The sequence below is a fragment of the Anolis carolinensis genome, chromosome 2 (assembly GCF_035594765.1).
Source record: "Anolis carolinensis isolate JA03-04 chromosome 2, rAnoCar3.1.pri, whole genome shotgun sequence".
NCBI classification, from domain to species: domain Eukaryota; kingdom Metazoa; phylum Chordata; class Lepidosauria; order Squamata; family Dactyloidae; genus Anolis; species Anolis carolinensis.
In genome coordinates this window covers 227,734,039-227,740,412 of record NC_085842.1, presented here as the reverse complement: position 1 = coordinate 227,740,412, position 6,374 = coordinate 227,734,039, and positions in this window count along the sequence as shown.

Here is a 6,374-nt window from a genome sequence, read left to right as displayed (position 1 = left end):
TGTTCTCCCTTGCAAGTATAGGATGAGTATTCATCATTGGGAATTCCTAAATCCAAGTTATCCACTTGCGTGATTGAGATAATGGACCTGGACCAAACTTGGGAAACAGACCCCCATGACCCACTTTACATCCTGGTTTGGTTTTGGGGGGATGGATTATGGATGATAGGTTCTGCAGTATCTTTGCTCACTTCTAGAGACTACTACTAACCCCATCAGCCATAGATCTGGACCAATTTGGGACACAACCTCCTCTCCCATGATCCACTTTACATCCTGGTGAGGTTTGGGGGAGGATGAACCATGGATGATGGGATTTGCAGTGCCTTCACCCGCTTCCACAAACCACTGTGACCCCACCAATGATTGAACATGGCCTACTTTGAATACTGGTGATGTTTGGAGGGGATTGACCCACAATTTTGGAAATTGTAGTTTACCTACATCCTTATGCATTTTCTAATGGGGGCATTCATCCAAAACAAAAGTAAATATTGACTTTTTCCAAATAAATAGTGTAACAAATTACCTAACTGATATTACCTAACATCCAAAAACAAACAATGCCTTTTCAAATACCCAAGCTAGTATTATATAACATTACCTCCAGGTATGTGTATAAGGTATATGAAACATTAATGAATTTCTTGTTTAGACTTCGGTCTCATCTCCAAGATATTTCATTATGCACACAAATGCAAATACAGGTATTCCAAAAACTTGGGGGGGGGAGCTAAAATCCAACTTCTGGTCCAAAGCATTTAATTAATAAAATTTATTAATAAAAATTCATAACAATCTGTGTGATAGTGTTCAGCACTCATCCCTCTCCACCTTAAAAACAATTCTGTGTTTGTTCACTGTTATGAGACTTAATTGGACATATCAGGCAACCATGGTTGTTACTTTTGTAACTCAGACTGCCACCGGTTTCCTAGAGCTATAGTTCCCTTTAGCCACAAATATATTTGTGTGTGTGCACACGCTTGTGCTTTTGGCCACATCCTGGGATATTTCCTCACTATCCAACTGAAAAACACCCCCAGGCTTCGATAGAAAGCACGTTGAGCAAACATCTGAAAAACAAGTTTGTTTTCTAGAGCAGTCACAATTGCAAACATTTGATAAGCTGATGTTTTGTAATTTTTTTAAAAAATGTTTGTCCCAGGTCTCCCCGTCAACTTCTCATATAATACAATTTTCCTCTTTCCTATTTTTAATTCTCACTCTATCCATTTCAGACAAACAAACCTTTTCTAATTTTTATTCCTGAGTCCCTGCAGTGAGGAAATAATAATTGTGTTAGACTCCCAACATACTAGAGCGGTAGGATTTTTTTCAGGGTTGCTTTCCTTATCAGGTATGAATACTGACGATATCTATCATGCTTGTGTAATGCCCGTTTTATTTACAAACGCACAGGGAAGTGTTAAAGGCTTTTTCTGCGGTTTGTTTCTTCCCAGTCAGCTAAAAGGCTAATACCTCTCAGGAGTCCTTCCACACAGCCATATAACCCAGAATATCAAGCCAGAATAACCCACAATATCTGCTTTGAACTGGAATATCTGAGTCCACACTGCCATATATCCCAGTTCAAAGTAGATAATGTGGGATTTTATTAAGCTGTGTGGAAGGGGTCTTAGTTCCCTTCTATACTGCCATATAAAATCCAGATTATCTGCTTTAAATTGGATTATATGGCAGTGTAGACTCATATAATCCAGTTCAAAGCAGATAATGTGGATTATCTGCTTTGATAATCTGGATTATATGGCAGTGTAGAAGGGGCCTCAGAGAAGGAGGAACAAGGAGATGGTAATGACTTGAAGACACACAACAACATTAACAAAAGAATCTACCAACCACTCAGTTTGTGCTTTGAGCGATATTCTTCAAACTCTAAATTACTTCCTTACTTGACATGCATAACAGTATTTATTCTGAATATATTAAGCAGGAACAGCCCTGGTGAAAATCACGATAAGAGATTTATAAGGTAAAGGTAAAGGTTTTCCTCTGACATTATGTCTAGTTGTGTCCGACTCTGGGGGTTGGTGCTTATTTCCATTTCTAAACTGAAGAGCCGGCATTGTCCGTAGACACCTCCAAGGTTATGTGGCTGGCATGACTGCATGGAGTGCCGTTACCTTCATGCTGAAGCGGTACCTATTGATCTACTCACATTTGCATGTTTTCGAACTGCTAGGTTTGCAGAATCTGGGGCTATAGATGTACACATAAACTCACTCACCCCGCCTATGGATACAGGAAGTATGTTTCTTTTGTAGAACTGCTTTCAAAATTGTGTAATCAGTTGCTCTTGCTATTTTCAACATTGCAAAAATAGTGATTATTTCTCAAAAATAGTTCAGAATTAAAACTGACTTTTTAGACTACAACTCACAATGGCTGGGTGACTAAAAATTGTAATTCAGAAAAATAAGTTTTAACAAATTCTGGATTAGTTAATTCATAGTGATAAGGCCAGATTAAAATCTGTACAGCAGAGTCCGAAAGCCCCCTAAACCCTTTGAAACGTTACAAAGAGTCCTGGGACTCAATCTTCCTGCTACTCCATTGGATATTGATGTTTCCACACAGAGCCGGCCCTAGGTATTTTTCAAGTGTAGGCGAACAGAATTTTGCCCCCCCCCCCCCAAACCAATCACTGAAAAATAAAAGCGTTGGATAAGCGAAAATGTTGGATAATAAGGAAAGATAAAGGAAAAGCCTATTAAACATCAAATTACATTATGATTTTACAAATTAAGAACCAAAACATCATGTTTTACAACAAATCAATAGAAAAAAGCAGTTCAATACATGGTAATGTTATGTAGGAATTACTATATTTGCAAATTTAGCACTAAACATTGAACAGGGATATAGGGCAGTGTGGACTTAGATAACCCAGATAGCCCTCAGTATTAAAAAAAACTCTAAAATCAGGACAATAAATAAAGAACAACACTCTGAAAACAGAAGAAATCCAGACAGTAAACAATCAGGGACAGCTAACTCCTCCCAAAAAAAGATTCTCCCAGGCAAGAAGAAGCCAGGCCTTGAAGCCACAGGGCCATTAAATGCTCATCAAGGTAATTAATTACAACATTCACACCTGCTTCAAAGAAAAGTTCTTTCTCCCACCCTGGACCTTCTACAGATATATAAACCCCACATACCTAGCTTCCAAGTTCCCACAGACCTCACAATCTCTGAAGGCCCCAAAAGTGGGCTCGCGTGGTGCGAAGGTGGGTCTGCGCTGGCCGGAAAGCCCAGCACGGGCACCAGGAGGCCCAGCATGGCCACTGGAAGGCCCAAAAGAGAAGGAGGTGGAGAGTGGTGCCCTCCTCTCAGGACGATGGCGCCCCTGGGACGATGGCGCCACAGGCAAGTGCCTAGTTCGCCTTATGGTTGGACCTCCTCTGTTTCCACATAATTCTTGGAGTGAAACAAGAGACACACAGAGGATGACAAACCAGCAGCTCTGTGTTTCTTTCTACCCCTGAATATGGAGTTTCCTTGTTTCATGAGGCATCCATTGAAGTAAAGCAGAAAAACAGAAATGTCACATCATATTTCGCATCATAGACCTTACAACTAGAGGCTTGCCATTTTGGGTGGTGACCGCAGGCTACATCAAAAGGATTATCTTGTCTAGATCAAGGGAAGTAATAGGACCCCTCTATTCTGCTTTGGGGAGCCCTCGGTGGCTCAGCAGGTTAAACCACTGAGCTGTTGAATTTGCTGACCGAAAGATCGGCAGTTCGAATCTGGGGAATGGGCTGAGCTCCCGCTGTCAGCCCCAGCTTCTGCCAACCTAGCAGTTTGCCTTCTACTGAGGTTAAGCCTTTGTTGGTCTGGTAAAATTGCACTGAATAGCCTTGCAGCTTCAATGCCTGGCTGTATTATACCTAAGGGAATCCTTGTTTGGCGAGCTGGATAGCACCCTCAATCAAAGAGCTGCTTTGAAGCCTGGCTACTTCCTTTGTTTGACCAGCTTGAATTACACTGAATAGTCTTGCAGCTTAAAAGCCTGGCTGCTTTTTACACAGGGCATCCTTGCTAGGCCAGGTTGAAAGGGACAGAGTAGCCTCGTGGCTTCAAAGCCTGGGAGTTTTTCACCTAGGGGAAATCTTGGTTGGCCTGGTTGAATAGCACTGATTAGCCTTCCTGCTTGCAAGCCTGGCTGGTTTCTACCTTGTGGAATCCTTGGTTGGCCAGGTTGAATAGCAATGAATAGTCTCGGTGCAGCGAGTATGAATGCTGCAATTAGTCACCTTGATTAGCATTTAATGGTCTTGCAGCTTCAAAGCCTGGTTGTTTCCTTCCTGGGGGAATCCTTTGTTGGGAGGTGTTAGCTGGCCCTGATTATTTCCTTTCTGGAATTTCCAATTTCCCTGTTTTCAGAGTATTGTTCTTTATTTACTGTCCTGATTTTAGAGATTATATTGTTCTGTATTATTATACCACAGTAATTATTATATATTATATTTATAATCTTATATTATCTGCTTAGAACTGGATTATATGAGGCCCCTTCTACACAGCTGTATAAAATCCACAGTGAACTGGATTATATGGCAGTGTGGACTCAAGATAATCCAGTTCATTATTTATTATTCATTATTTATTATCCAGTTCATTATTTATTATTATTATTATTATAAATAAACAATTATTTATTCTTTTAAAGAACTACAACATTTTTTCAAAAAAATTCAAAATATCAAGCAAAATTGTAAAAATTGAAACATTATCAAATAACAATAGAATTATTAACTACCAGCAGTAGTAAAACCTAACTGGCAAGCAGTGGAAAATAAACAAAAAAAATCCTAACCCGTCACAACAGAATCCCTAGGTTCAATATATAACTTAAAACAAATACACACACACACACACACACACACACAAACAGCTACTAACCATCCCTAAAATCTTCTGTAAAAGCTTTGCTATAGGAAAAACAGAACTAATGAGAAATAATAGGAAGTTGGGAACACGTATGCAGAAGTATGTAATAGTTAGGTTGGAAGGGAAATTGTGAAGGAATAATTTAGTTTGTTTGAATACTGAACAATTTATAGTATTGCAGAACAGGGCAAGACTGGTTGGAAGACCAATCTGTGGCTCTCCTGTTGAGAGGTAAGGATTTATTGTAACATTTTGTTGCAAATCCCAGTTCAAGGCTGGGGGTATGCATCCAGTTGAAAAATGTCAGCATTCAGGACCATGTTCTGCATTTCCTGGGCATCTCCTGCTTTAAGAAAAGCTGTCTTTTTCAACAAATCCAGTAAATAAATATAATGCATGATATCAAGCAACTAATATCTCACTGGAAGGTGACACATCACCACAACAACTGGTGCACATATTTTACATAAAATGATCAATTTCATTTTCCAGAAATGGAAGCTCAGTGTAGAATTCACTCCTCTTTTTCCTTGTGCCAAAATGTCCTCTTGTGCAATTTTCCACAGTTGTCTGCAGCAGCCACTGATTTAGATGTAGAGTACCAATGAAATGTATGATACAGGTAAGTGTGCCATACCTTTTTAAAGAGATAAAGTCATAATAGATGGTGTTACAGAAACTGGAATTGAAAACCACAGCAAACTTCTCTTTTAGATTTTAGAACAAGGCATGGCTATAGGAGAAGCCAAGATATGTGTTTCCTTCCATATTCATGCAAGTTACATCCAAAACCACCAAAACTTCACATGTGGCCAAAGAGTGATTTCCTCTTTATCAGTGAAGGTGGTTATGACAACCACATAATATTACCTGAGTTGCAAAGACTAAATCCAAATATAAGTTATAAATAGATGTTATAACCATTGTAAGACATGGTTTGATACTTATGGCGCTGTGCCAACAAAGGAGAATATAGGTAAAGGTTTCCCCCTGATATTAAGTCTAGTAGTGTCCGACTCTGTGGGTTGGTGTTCATCTTCATTTCTAAGCCAAAGAGCCGGCGTTGTCCGTAGATGCCTCCAAGGTCATGTGGCTGGCATGACTGGAGTGCCATTACCTTCTCGCCGGAGCGGTACCTATTGATCTACTCACATTTGCACCTTTTCGAACTGCTAGATTGGCGGAAGCTGGGACTAACAGCAGGAGCTCACCCAGCTCCCCGGATTCGAACAGCTGACCTTTCGATCAGCAAGTTCAGCAGCTCAACAGTTTACAATATTTGGACCCAATGGTGAGGGATGATGGGAGCAGAATATACTACATTATGTTTCCAGATATGCATATAAGAGACGGAAGACACTAACAATTGTCCTGGTGAGTCACACCAAAGATCCATCTACTTCAGCATTATGTTTATTCTAGTCATGTGCCTTTGAGACAGAATGCTATAAGCCTGT